The 14,487-nt window shown below is 36.2% G+C and overlaps 1 pseudogene; it reads left to right on the top strand.

Moving 5' to 3' along the window:
• Positions 1-13,579: 13,579 nt before the first annotated feature.
• LOC114049465 lies at positions 13,580-14,162 on the top strand (annotated as a pseudogene).
• Positions 14,163-14,487: the final 325 nt, after the last annotated feature.

The raw sequence follows: 14,487 nt of genomic DNA, 5'->3' as shown, positions 1-14,487 counted from the left end.
GGGTACAGAAATCCATCCTGCCCTACAGGAAAATTGAAGGGGAAGGGTATAAGAGAAGGGGTGGGAGAGAGAGAAGGGAATGCAGAGTAGGGGAAGGGGTATTCAGAATGCATGCCATTTTGGGGTGGGGGGAGGGGTGAGATGGGGTGAAAATTTGGAACTCAAAATCTTGTGGAAATAAATGTTGAAAACTAAAAGTAAATAAATTTTTTAATGAAAAAAATTTAAAAAAGATACAATGCTACTCCACACACTACAACTTACTTTACTATTTTTTTTAAATAATGTATAAACTTCTGGAGCCATATTCTACTTAAGGATTTCAACTTACCAAATTTCAGTTATATCAGTGCTGCTTATGAGGTTTAAATTTGCCTTCTTTTGTTAGGATTCCCATTTTCATTAGGATTTCCATTAGTTATACTTTCTGCATTTGGGTAAAAAAGGTAAGAATATGGGTATTAATACTACCTCCTTTCTTAGAATTTTGTATTACTTTTAACTTCCACTATTCTTATACCTACATTGTAGTTGCTATCTATGATATCTAGTTTGATGGATGTTCCAAGGCACCCTACTCTTTATTTGGTTTAAATTTTTTAAATTAAATTTGTGTGAATTAAGGGGTATAGCCCTATATAATATTCCACACCAAAAACCATAAAGTGCCTCCCACCTGGATTGAGCTGATAGTGGAGACTGAATAGAGCATTGTTTTGGGAGCTACAAAAGCTGCACAAAAATCTGCATTTTATCATTTCCTAGTTATGTCAGTCAGGATTAGAAAAGACTTGGCAGTTGCCACCCTAAAAAATAGTATAGCTCAGAATTTAATATTCCAATAGGCAAAAGACAAAGGCTTGCAACAAAGAATAAGAAATTTTCCTAAATTGAGTACAATCTTAGGGAAAGAGAGGGAATGGACTTGGAGGATTAACGAGCAATTTTTTTTTTGGTTAGGCTAGAATTGAGAAGAAACATTGAGATGAAAATTTAAGAGTCAAGAGAAACATAGGAAGAGATGTACATTTGATCAGTTAAAAAGGACCACGTGACCATAAAGTATTTACATGTTAATAGTGTGAAAGGATTCTATTTCCAGAATGTTAATGCCTTTGAGAGTCATAGAAGTTAAATAAGACTGACAAGAGTGGGTGGAGGATTATTGTTCTGTTTTTATGGGTTTAGGTAAAAAAATGGAATGTGAGGAAAAGAGGACTGAACTAAAGAAGAAAGGTGAAAGGAAGGGAGGGTACTTATTTCTCATGAGATGAAAAGCATTTAAAAATGGAGGGAGAGGCCATGAGAAAAGACAGCCCATAAAACTCACTTCCAACTGAGCTAAACGAAGGCAAGTTAAATACACATATACCTTTTTTTTGTTACCTAAGCTAAGAAGAGAGTGTATATATTTGCTCTTGATGAGTTCAAGTCCCTACCCCCTCCTCCAGCCCCAAGAACTATAATACAGGGGTTGCTTGGTTTTTCCTTTGTTCTTAAAGTGGACCATGACATCAGGGAGATGATGATGTGACTTGTCATTGACTTTAATTTAAATGAGAGAGGGCTGTGCAAAGTCACCAGCCTCACTTTCTCCTCCAGAGCCATCTGGGTCCAGTGGCCAGATATCTATCAGGACAACTGGAGATGGCCCAGGATGCAGTGGGAGACCTTGGCCCTTTTAAGCTAAGGTCTTTTCAGGTTCTCACTTTGAGGGAGGCTAGCCCACTTAGTGGTACAGGGGTACTTAAAGAACTAATGAATATGATAACTGAGTCATTGTCTGTAGTCTTTGAATAATCACCAGGAAGTAGAATGGTACCATCCTATATTAGAAGGGAAAAGGTTATCTTCATTTTCTGTATCAAGAAGAGAATGGTGAGTTTGGCTTTTATACTTAGTTAAGTTTGAAAACATCTTGCTAAAAATAAGTTAGGTCTTATTTGAAACACTCCCCTTCTGAATGTATGTATCTTTGTAATTTTAGGAGAAATTTTCTCTTTTTCAGATATCTTGAAACTCAACCCCTTCATTTACATGTTTGTAGGTTTTATCATTGAAACATACAACATTTGGTCAGTTCTAGCTGCTCTTCTTGGTTTCATCTTTCATTGGTGTTCTTTCTGTTTCTTCATATCACACATCAGATACTGAAATACCATAACCCAAAAGTCTTAAAATTGATAGGTACAAAAAACCTAGTCAGATACCTCTAAGGTCCCTTTGAGATGTTTGGTTCTCTATTTCCATAATTTTGTCTTTCTATTCCATTTCATATCTATCTTCTTTACTCTTTCATTTATAGAAGCCCTTAAGATGACCTGACCTGTTCAGTTAATTGTCATGTCAAACTTATTACAGGTTTGTTATTACCTCCTTTGGTTTTCCATACTTTGTGATTGTTCACAATCTTCCTTCCATAAAATCCTTTATTACGAATTTGCATTTTGTACTGATATTGCCTTTGGCTATTCTGTCTGTTAGCTTGGAAAGGAGATCAAGTATTTCTTGGTTAAGGTTTTATTTGGCTCTTTCAGCCTAGTTATGATATCAATTGTTTTACATGGGTTAATATTTTATTTTTTTAAAATATATTTTTTAATTTCTTTCATTAAAATATTTCCAAATTACATGGAAAATTTTTAACAGTTTTTTTTAAATTGAGTTCTGAATTTTCTCTCACCCTCTTAATCATCCACCCCTTGAGAAGACAAGCAATTGATTATATGTGTGAAGTCATGCAAACAATATTTCCATATTAGCAATGTTGCAAAAGAAAATATAGACCAAAAAAAATGAGAAAAAAAAACAAGTAAAAAAATATTCTTCAACCTGCATTCAGAGTTCATTGGTTCTCTCTCTGGAGGCAGATAACATTTTTCAATATGGATCCATTGGAATTGTTGTGAATTATCATCTTGATCAGAATAGTTAAGTTTTTCACAGGTGATTGTACTTACTGTATTGCTATTACTGTGTACAATATTTTTTTCCGGTTCTGCTCACTTCACTTTGTATAAGTTCAAATAAGACTTTTCTCAGGTTTTCTGAAAGCATTCTGCTCATCATTTCTTATAATACAATAATATTCCATCACAAGCATATACCATGATTTGTTCAGCTATTCCTCAATTGATGGTAATCCCCTCAAATTCCAATTCTTTGCCACCACAAAAGGAACTATTATAAGAAATGTTCAAATAGGTCCTTTTCTTTTTTATTTTTTTTTCAGTCTCTTTGGGATGCAGATCCTACCGTGTTATTGCTGGGTCAAAGAATATGTACAGTTTTACAGCTTTTTGAACATAGTTTTAAATTGTTCTCCAGGATGGTTAGTGTAATTCACAACTCTACCCATAGAGAATTAGTGTCCGATTTTCTGCATCCTCTCCAGTATATCATTTGGCTTGTTTGTCATGTTAGCCAAGCTGAAAGGTGTGAGGTGGTATCTCAGAATTGTTTTAATTTGCATATATCAAATCATAAGTGATGCAGAGCATTTTTTCAAATATTTAGTGATATCTTTGATTTCTTCTGAAAACTGCCTTTTCATATCATTTGGCATTTTATCAACTGATGAGTGGCCCTTATTTTTTATAAATTTGGTTAAGTTCCTTATATATTGAGAAATGAAACCTCCATCAAAGGAACATTTTATTTTTTTTTCAGTTTTCTGTTTTTCTCCTAATTCTGGCAACATTAGCTTGGTTTGTACAAAAGGCTTTTAATTTTATGTAATCAAAATTATCTATTTTATATCTTAGGCTCCTGTCTCTTGTTTGGTCATAAACTCTTCCCTAATCCAAAAACTGACAGGTTCATTTCTCTATGCTCCCCCAGTTTACTTATGATTTCAATCTTTATGTTTAAATATTTACTCATTTTGACCTTATCTTTTTATACAATGTGAATTATTGGTCTATACCTAGTTTCTGCCAAACTGTTTTCTGGTTTTCCTAGCAATTTTTGTCAAATATTGGGTTCTTACACCAAAAACTGGGGTCTTTGGATTTCACAAATACTATATTACAATGATAATGTACTATGAGGTATTCTATACCCAGTCTAATCCAATGATTCACCACTTTATTTCTCATCAAGTACCAGATTGTTTTGCAGATTGCTGCTTTGTAATATAGTTTGAAACGTGGTACCTCTGGGCTGCCTTCCTTTATATATTTTTCATTGATTCCTTGATATTCTTGGCCTTTTGTTTTTTGAGGAGAATTGTGTTATTTTTTTTCTTAGCTCTATAAAAAAATTGGTAGTTTGATTGGTATGCTATTGAATAAGTAAATTAACTTGGGTAGAATTGTTATTTTTATTATATTGGTTTGGCCTATCCGTGAGCAATTAATATTTCTCTTGTTGTTTATATCTGTCTTTATTTGTCTGAAAAATGTTTTATAATTGTGTTTGTATAGCTCCTGAGTTTGTCTTGGCAGGTAGTCTCCAAAGTATTTTATATTGTCTGCCATTTTTTAAATGGAATTTATCTTTTTTTAATCTCTTGCTGCTGGGTATTGTTTGTAGAATACAGAATTACTAGTAATTCATGTGGGTTATTTTATATCCTGCAATTTTGCTAATGCTGTTAATTTTTTTAACTAGTTTTTTAGGTCATTCTATGGTTTTCTCTGAGAATGCCACATCATGTTTGCAAAGAGTGATAGTTCTCCCCCCCATGACCTATTTTTATTCTCTCAATGTCTTTTTCTAGTCTTGTTGCTATAGCTAGCATTACTAGTACAATATTGAATAATTGTGATGTAAATAGACATCCTTGCTTCATTTCTGATGTTATGGGAAGGCTTTAAGTTTATCCCTATTATAGATAATGCTTGTTCTTGGTTTGAGATAGATGCTACTTACATTTTAGGAAAGGTTCCATTTATTCCTATTTTTTCTAGTCTTTTTAATAAGTATGAGCATTATATTTTGTCAAAGATTTTCCTCCATTTTTGACATAATCATATGGTTTTTGTTGTTTTGGTTATTGATATGGCTTATTATGCTGACAATTTTCCTGATATTGAACCAGGCTTGCTTTCCTGACATAAAATCTATCTGGTCATAATGTGTGATCTTTGTGAGATGTTGCTGTAATCTCTTTGCTGTTATTTTATTTAAAATTTTTGCATCCATATACATTAAGGAAATTGGCCATGGTTTTCTTACCCTGTTTTTGTTCTTCTAGGTTTGATATCAAAAACATATTTGTGTCATAAAAGGAATTTGGCAGGAGTCTTTCTTTACTCATTTTTTTCCCAAATAGTTTATTAATACTTGGATTAAATACTCTTTAACTGTTTGGTAGAATTCACATGTAAATCAATCTGGTCCTGGGGATTATTTTCTTAGGGAGCTCATAGATGGCTTGCTCAATTTCTTTTTCTGAGAAAATATTTTAATTACTCTCCTCTTAACCTGGGGAATTTATATTCATATAATTATATATTGTTATTATTAAATTATATTTGTGTATTATATTATGTGCTGTATACACCTAATTATTCATCCATTTCCTTTAGGATGTTAGATATTTGGCAGATAATTGAGCAAAATAGCTAATAATAACTGCTTTAATTTCATCCTCATTGGTGTATTGTTTTCATTTTTATACTGGTAATTTGGTTTTTTCCTCTTTTTATAAATCAACTTAATGAGTAGTTTATCTGTTTTACTGTTTTTTTTCCCTTAAACTAGCTCCTAGTTTTATTTATTAGTTCAATGGTGTTTTTTTTAAGCTTTCAATTTTATTAATCTCTCCTTTGATTTTTAGGATTTCCACATTGATTGTTAATTGGGGGTTTTAAATTTGTTGTCTAGGATTTTTTTTTTTGAGTTGTATGTCCAATTCTTTGATCTGCTTTTCCTCTCTCATATTTCCCCCCCTAAGTACTACTTTGTACTTACTACTAAGTATCCCTATACATTTTGGAAAGTTGTCTCCTTTTTTTTTTTCATTATCCTTAATGAGATTATTGATAGTTTCTATGATTTGTTCTTTGAACCAATCATTCTGAAGAATTAGGTTATTTAGTTTCCAATTAATTTTTAATTAGTGCTATCACAGTTCTTTATTAAATGTAATTTTTATTGCATTGTGGTCTGAAAGGGGTACATTTAATATTTCTACTCATCTGTATTTGTTTTTGAGGTTTTTATTGCCCTAATACAGGGTCAGTTTTTGTGAAGGTGTCATGTACAGCTGAGAAAAGGGTTTACTCCTTTCTATTCTTATTCAGGTTTCTCCAGAAGTCTATTATATCTAACTTATGTCATTGACTTCTTTCTCATTTATTTTATGTTTTGATTTATCTAGCTCTTAAATGAGAAAGTTGAGGTCCCTCACTAGCATAGTTTTATTGTCTATTTCTTCCTATAATTCATTTAACTTTTCTTTCAGGAATTTTGATTCTATTCCATTTGGTACGTATATGTTTAGTATTGACATTACTTCATTGTCCATGGTACCTTTTAGGAACATGTAATTTCCCTGCTTATCTATTTTAATTAGGTCTATTTTTCCTTTTGCTTTTGTCTAAGATTGTGATGATTGCTATTCCTGTCTTTTTTTTACTTCAGCTGAAGTATAATAATTTCTACCCCAATCTCTGATTTTAACTCTGTGTGTGTCTCTCTGTTTCAAATGTGTTTCTTGTAAACAACATATTATTTGAGTCTGGTTCTAATCCATTCTGCTATTTGCTTCCATTTTATAGTTGAGTTTATACCATTCACGTCCACAGTTGTGATTACTAACTGTGCATTTCACTCCATCTTATTTTCTTTTTTTATCTCTCTCTCTCTCTCTCTCTCTCTCTCCTGTCTCTTCTATCAAATTTACTCTCTGGTTCTAGGTTAGATTTATTGGCATATAACCACTGTGCTCTTTTCTCTGCCCTTCATTTCATTATAGTGCCTTTCCTGTCCTACTTCCTTGTTAGGTAAGATAGATTTCTATTACTAATTGAGTGGTGTTTATATATATGTATATATATATACACACACACACACACACATATACACATATACACACATATACATGCATGCATAAATATGTATTTATACATACATGCATATATTTATATATACAAACATATATGTGTGTATGTGTGTATGTATGTAGGTATAAAACCCTCTTTGAACCATTTTAGATGTGGTGAGGTTCAAGCATTGCTTGGCTCACCCATTCATTTTCCCTTCCACTGTAAAATTTTCCTTGCATGTATCTTTTATATGAGATAATTTTCCCCATTCTTCCTCTACCTTCCCCCTTCTCCCAGGACATCCTTCTTTCTCACATATTCATTAAAACAAAATATCATCCCAACATAATCAGCTTACTCTCATATCCTCTTTTTATGTAGAATTCCTCCAACTACCCCAGTAATGAAAAAATTCTTAGAAGTTCCATGTATCATACCTGTTAAATCTTTTGTGATCTTAACTCTGGCTCCACCAAATGTGAATGGTTTCTTTCTGGCTACTTTAAGTATTTTGCTTTTGAATCGGGCACTCTTGAGTTTGGCTATAATATTTATGGGAGTTTTTTTTTTAGGATCTTTTTCAGGTGGTGATTGATAGATTTACTCAATTTCTACTTTACTCTCTGGTTCTAGTTTGTAAGGATAGTTTTCTTTGATAATTTTTTGAAATATGATGTCTAGGCTCTTTTTTTTCTTTCTTTATTTTTTAATGGTAATTTTTATTTATTTATTTTTTTGTTTTCAACATTTACTTCCACAAGATTTTGAGTTCCAAATTTTCACCCCATCTCATCCCTCCCCCCACCCCAAGATGGCATGCATTCTAAATACCCCTTCCCTTAGTCTGCCTTTCCTTCTATCTCTCCCCCTTTCTCTTATCGCCTTCCCCTTCAATTTTCCTGTAGGGCAGGAGGGATTTCTGTACCCCATTTCCTGTACTTCTTATTTCCTAGTTGCATGTGAAAACATTTTTTTTAAACATGTGTTTTTAAAACTTTGAGCTCCAAATTTTCTCCCTTCCTCCCTCCCAACCCACCCTCATTGATAAGGCAAGCAACTAAATATAGGTTATATATGTGCAGTTATGCAAAGCACTTCCATAGTAGACATGCTGTGAAAAACTAACTCTATTTCCCTTAATCCTATCAGACTCTGTCCCTCCTCAGAAGTATTTGCTTCTGATTACTCCCTTTCCCAATCTGCCTTCCTCTCTATCATTCGCCCACTCTCTTGGCCCCTTCCCCCACCCATTTTCCTGTAGGGTAAGACAGATTTCCACAGCCAATTGAGGGTGTATGTTATTCCCTCCATAAGTCAAATCCTATGAGAATAAGATTCACTCATTCCCTCTCACCTTCCCCCATTTCCCCTCCACTGTAAGAGCCTTTTCTTTTCTGTTTTGTTTTTTTTCTTTGTGGGATAATTTACCCCATTCTACCTCTCCCTTTCTCCCTCTCCTAGTATATTCCTCTCTCACCCCTTAATATTATTCTCCAGATATGACCCCTTCATTTTCAACTCACCCTGTGCCCTCTATCTATCTATCTATATCTATATATACGTACATATAATTTTTTCCCCTCCAACTACCTTAATACTGACAAAGGTCTCATGAGTTACAAATATCATCTTTCCATGCAGGAATGTAAACAGTTCAACCTCAGTAAGTCTCTTATGATTTTCTCTTTCCTGTTTACCTCTTCAGTCTTGTATTTGAAAATCAAATTTTCTATTCAACTATGGTCTTTTCATCAAGAATGCTTGAAAGTCCTCTATTTCAGTGAATGACCATTTTTCCCCTTGCAGGATTATATTCAGTTTTGCTGTGTAGGTGATTCTTGGTTGTAATGCTATCTCCTTTGCTCTCCGGAATTTTATATTCCATGCCCTGTGGTCCCTTAATGTAGAAGCAGCTAAATCTTGTGTTATCCTGATCGTGTTTCCACAATACTTGAATGGCTTCTTTCTGGCTGCTTGTAATATTTTCTCCTTAACCTGGGAACTCTGGAATTTGGCTACAAGATTCCTAGGAGTTTTCCTTTGGGAATCTCTTTCAGGAGGAGATCGGTGGATTCTTTCAATTTCTATTTTGCCCTTTAAAATATCAGGGCAATTTTCCTTGATAATTTCATGAAATATGATGTCTAGGCTCTTTTTTTGATCATGGCTTTCAGATAGTCCAATAATTTTTACATTCTCTCTGCTGGATCTATTTTTCAGGTCAATCATTTTTCCAAAGAGAAATTTCACATTGTTTTCTAATTTTTCATTCTTTTGGATTTGTTTTACAGTGTCTTGACTGCTCATAAAGTCACTAGTTTCCAATTGCTCTATTCTAATTTTTAAGGAAAAATTTTCTCCAGCAATCTTTTGAACTTTCTTTTCCATTTGGCCAATTTTGCTTTTTAGGACATTCTTCTCCTCATTGACTTTTTGGACCTCTTTTGCCATTTGGGTTAGGCTATTTTTTAAGGTATTATTTTCTTCAGTATTCTTTTGGGTCTCCTTTAGCAAGCTGTTGACTTGTTTTTCATGATTTTCTTGCATCACTCTCAGTTTTTCCTCTACTTCCCTTACTTGCTTCTCAAAATCCCTTTTGAGCTCTTCTAAGGCCTGGGACTGATTCATATTTTTCTTGGAGGCTTTGGATGTAGGAGCTTTGGCTTTGTTGTCTTCTGGTTGTATGTTTTGATCTCCTTTGCCACCAAAGTAAGATAATATAGTCTGACTCTTTTTGTGCTGCTTACTCATGATCCTGGCCAATTACTTGAGTTTTAAACTCTTTGTTAAGGTAAGAGTCTGCTTTCAATGTGGAGAATGTACTGTCCCACGGTTAGGGGGTTTGTACAGCTGTTTTCAGAGCTACTTCTAGGGACCTGTAAATTTTCAGTTCTTCCAAGTTGCTATGATAAGGGGCAAGGTGTTTCCTCTCTACCACCCCAACAAGCCCCACTGCACCAGCGCTCCTCCTCGCCCCAGGACTGACCCTCAGAACTGTGACCCAGATCCAAGCACTGGTAAAGCAAGAGATTCCTGCCTCAGCACTGGCAAAGAAATCCCTGCAATCCCTCTCTGATCAGCCATTCGATTCTCCCTCAGTCTCTGGGCCGGAAGCTCAGGAAAAAGTCGCGGCCTCGGGCTGAGCTCCAGTCTTGCAGATGAGATCTAGTTCCTCTCTCACCACAGTCACAGACTTTTCCCACTGACCTTCTAAGTTGTATTTGGTGTTCAGGGGTTGAGAAGTCTGGAAACTGCCACAGCTGCATGTGATTCAGTCCTCCGAGGCCTGCTCCAGGTTCACTGTGGCCTGTGCGCCCATGCCGAACTGCGCTCCTCTCTCTGCCAGGCACGATATACCTTTCCAATCAACCATCCAGGCTCTTTGGCTGGAAATTTGTTTCACTCTGTCTTTTTGTGGGTTCTGCTGCTTTAGAATTTGTTTAGAGCCATTTTTTTAGGTATTTGGAGGGCTTTGGGAGAGAGCTCAAGACAGTCACTGCTTTCCCTCCACCTTCTTGCCCTAGGCTCTTTTTTTTTTTAATATGGCTTTTAGGTAGTCCAATAAAACTTAAATTAGCTCTCCTTGATCTATTTTCCTGTTTAATTGTTTTTCTGATAAGAGATTTCACAATTTCTTCTTTTTTTTATTGTTTCTTGATGTTTCATGGAGTCACTAGCTTCTACTTGCACAATTCTAATCTTTAGAGAATTATTTTCTTCAGTTCTTTTTGTAACTCCTTTCCACTTGGACAATTCTGCTTTTTAAGGAGTTATTTTCATCAGTGAATTTTTATTCCTCTTTTTTCATTTGCCCAATTAAAAAAAAGTATTATTTTCTTTAGCTTTTTTGTGCATCTTTCACCAAGCTGTTAATATCTTTTTCCCCTAGTTTACTTCCTTTACTTTCATTTCTTTACCTAATGTTCCCTGTACCCCTCTTATTTGATTTTGACAATTATTTTTAGCTTTTCCAGGAATTCTTGTTATACTTATATCCCATTCACATTTTTGTTTGTTTTACTTGTAGCTATTTTGTCTTCATTGTCTTCTGAGTTTGTGTTTTGATCTTCCCTGCCACTATAGTAACTTTATATTGGCTTTTTTTTATTATTGTTTCCTCATTTCTACCTTATTTTTTTTTTAAATTTTGAACTTTATTTTAAAATTAGGGTCTATTTCTGGCAAGGAAGAGTGGAGGGGCACTATCTTAAGCTTAAGGCTTTTTTGCACTGCTGTTTTCAGAGCTAGTTCTGTGAATTTAACTTTTGGTGCTTCCAAAGGTGTATGACCTGGGGAGAGGCATGATCACTGCTCTTCTTGTCTACACTCTGGTCCTTACCTAAGAAGGGCCTCTGCTTTTTTGGATTGTAATCAATACTATTCCTCAGGGCCCCTGTTCTCTTAGGACCAGAAATGAATTTGTTCCTCATGGTTCCTGATTTCTTGTGACCAAAACCAGTACTGGCCCTCAGAGCTTCGGCTCCCTCTTGACCTAAATGTCTCTCCTCCTCCTCCTCATCATCATTGCCTTTGTCTTCATCCTTCTCCTTGTAGTGGTGGTCATCATTGTCATCCTCCTCCTATTCCTTCTCACAAGATGAATACCAAAAATTATCAAGGATGAGGGCAGAGTTTGGGGTGAAGAAGATCATAAGTGAGGTACTGAAATTTTATCTAGATAGGTTGAAATACAGACAGGTGAAGTGAATATCAAAGGGGAGACAACTACCTAGATGATAGTAGGAAGGGATGGGGGCAAAGTTTTTGAAGGGACAGTGGTAAGCAAATATCATGCTTAGTCCTCTTAACCTAATGTTAGTGGTGCAAGGAAGAAAGAGAAAGATATGAGAGGAGCAATCAGCACTGGAGAGAATAACCAGGAAAATGGGAGTAGTAGTTCTAGGGTAAAGGTGAGTTTAACAGTGGAAGGCAGCACAAGGGGAAAACAGGATAGAAAAAGGATAGGACTAAATATAGGAAAGGTAGCGGGGAAAGGGGATAATGGAGGATGTACATGAAACCAGCCTTCCTCTGTCCTAGGGTTAAGTCAACAAGTATTAATCACTTACTAAATTCCAGCAAGCAACAATGGAAAAAAAATGTCCCAGCTCTTGTAGTCACTTGTGAACACAACAGTGTCTCATGAGCAGCCATAGTGAGTCAGCCAGAAGCACAATGGCAGTAGGAAAGAGGGATGCCAGCAAAGCCAGTGCCAACTCAGGGCAGCCTCCTAGACTGACCAGAGATAGGGAAGAAATATGTGTAGCCTGCAATGCTTTATAACTAGGAACAAGAAAAGATTGCTTTCCCAAGAAAGCTTCAAGGTAGGGAACTGAAAACCCTGGGGACTGTGATGAAGTAAGGCATGACTAGTGCAGTAAGATAGTGAGATGGGCAGGGGCTCTAAATTCCTTAACACACTGTCAGGAGATGCAAGAGAAGGACCTGAGAGTACTGGATGTTCTGAGAGTTCTGAATGCCATTGATCTACAGGGACCTAACTGCAAGAAGGGCAAGTCAGTGCAGGAACATCTGTGAGCTAGAGGGAGACTAATCAAGGCCTACAACCACACAAAGGTGAAAAAAAAAATCTGTCCTAGGCACAAAGCCCCATTCAGAAACTAAATCTGGAATGATGAGTAAATGAAAGAAAATACTAATCAGTATTTTAGAAATGGACAGATTTAGAGATCCCCCCTCAAAGAAGGAGTGAACAGTTATATAGAAACTGGAAGCAGAGATTCAAAGGAAAAATTAAAAAAATCCCATAAGAATTACAAGAACATTGAAAAGAAATGAAGCAAAATATTTTTAAATGAATAAAATCTCTATAGGAAAGAATTAGAAGAATAAATAACTTAGAAGTGAAAGTAGCAAAGCTAACCCAAGTAGCACATCTTGAAAACCAAAATAGACTGTTCTCCTATTCACCCCCTCCAATGACTCCATGAGACATCAAGAGATATGAGAACAAAATCCAAAGACTGAAAAAAATAGAAGACAATCTAGGGTATCTGATATCAAAAACATCTGACCTAGAAAACAGGTAAGGTGAGATAATTTAAGAATCACTGGACTCTGAAAACTATGATTAAAAAAAAAAAGAGATCCTGGGTGGAAACAGGCCCCTGACTGGCGTTTGTAAACTTGCCTCTGTCCTTGATGGGTCAGCAGTGGGGCTGGCACCAGAGAGTAAGCACTGGGGGAAGGGTTCTCCCATACAAGTATACCACTTGGGGCTGAGACCTGCAGTTTCAGGTTTCCAAAACAGATTCAAAACCACCTCCAGAGACTAGAGCTGGACACCTAAAATGAGCAGGGTTTCATTCTACTTTGAGAACAGGCAGGAGCCCATCAGAAAATGATGGCTGAGGTTAAAGAGCCTGATTGTTGGGACATCATCTTCCCTTTGGAGGGCACTGAATTGTAGCAGCAACAAAAGGTCTCTCAGTATGATAGTAAGGGCATATAGAGGACATGGGATGAGAAGGCAGCAAGGAAATATTGAGAGTTCCCCTGTAATACACACTAATCAAAGGAGTGAGAAAATCTGAACATGGTGAATCCTGTTAAATGAATTGTGTGATATGACTCAGGTGAGTCTCTTAGCCTATGAAGGCCTTGCAGGTGTGAGTTTGGTCCATACAGAAACCAGCAAGAAAATGATGCTGAGCCAGATTGCCAGCAAACAGATAGGGAAGGGGGAACAAACAGGCAATCCAGAGGTGCTGAAGTGCTTGAGCCTGGGTCACCGAAATGATGGAGAAAAGTCACAAAGTGGAAAAGATAACAGTGTGACAGGTGAAGTTCCTTCACCAAAAAAAAAAAAATTAAAAATGGTTATTATAAAGCAAAATGACTCTTTCCAAGGAAAGAGCTTTAAAAAAAACCCCTTTATTTGTGAATAGTATTTAGGAGCCGTTAGATGTAGTTATCACCTTAAGAGGCACATCCTCATTCACACAGGGAAGACATTTGAATGTGATGTGTGTGATATGTGATTCACTCAGAAGTACTGTCTGGAGTGCTACAAACATGTACATAGTGAGGCAAAATCCTCCCAGCGTGAATGATGTCAGCAGTTTTTCCTGCACGTATCATTTACTCAGACACAAATGGATGTGCCAAGGGTGTCACCCCAAAACCCTCGATGGGCAATTTCCCTTCTAGGTACAAAGCCTAGAGTTGTGGGAAGGATCAGTAGAGTTTGCTGAAGATGCTGTTCCCTCTGGTTATTATGATGCCACCACTTCCCATGCCTCCACATCCCTCTTTTTTCTTCTCGTCCTGGAGTAGAGGACCAGAAGAGTCAGTGACTTAACCTGCAACAGGGGAGAGGCCACCAGAGCATAGCTCTGTAAATAATCTGAGGTTTTTGGGGATTGGGGGGGTTCTCTAGTAATTCCTGGAGGAGTTAACCAATATTTGAACCCTTGATTAAGCCATGGAAAGGAATTCAAGATATAGCACCAACACAGAGCAGTGGATCACACAG

Source organism: Vombatus ursinus, unplaced genomic scaffold, assembly GCF_900497805.2.
Source record: "Vombatus ursinus unplaced genomic scaffold, bare-nosed wombat genome assembly UNPS02014798.1, whole genome shotgun sequence".
Classification (NCBI taxonomy): domain Eukaryota; kingdom Metazoa; phylum Chordata; class Mammalia; order Diprotodontia; family Vombatidae; genus Vombatus; species Vombatus ursinus.
This window is presented reverse-complemented; position numbering and strand designations above follow the sequence as displayed.